Raw genomic sequence first — 458 nt, forward strand, 5'->3', positions numbered from 1 at the left:
GAGAGAGAGAGGAGAGAGGGTATATATATAGGTTAGGGTTTGGGTTTATAATTAAGAAATAATTAAGAAACTAATAAGAGAAAATTAAAAATAATTAGGAAAAATATTTACAATTAATACAATACTTTATAATAACGTTAACAATAATATAACAAAAATTAATTTAAAAGTTTTCACCACGCATCAAGTCAATTTATAATTATCAAAATCATTTAAATAAATATAAAATCAGATTTTTAAATCGTAGAAAATTCTAGAAAATCGAGAAAATACAAATACTCTTTTGAAAATAATAATTGAATAATTTTAAAATACCAAAAAATTATTTTAACTAGTATCGAAAATTCATGGTTATTACAATCCGGCCCGGCTTGGCATTAAAGGTCACTTTTGTGACCATTAATGGCCACAACGATTAAATTTTGACCGTTGTGACCGGGCTGGCCCGGCCCGGCCCG

Source organism: Asparagus officinalis, chromosome 3 (genome assembly GCF_001876935.1).
Source record: "Asparagus officinalis chromosome 3, Aspof.V1, whole genome shotgun sequence".
Lineage (NCBI taxonomy): Eukaryota > Viridiplantae > Streptophyta > Magnoliopsida > Asparagales > Asparagaceae > Asparagus > Asparagus officinalis.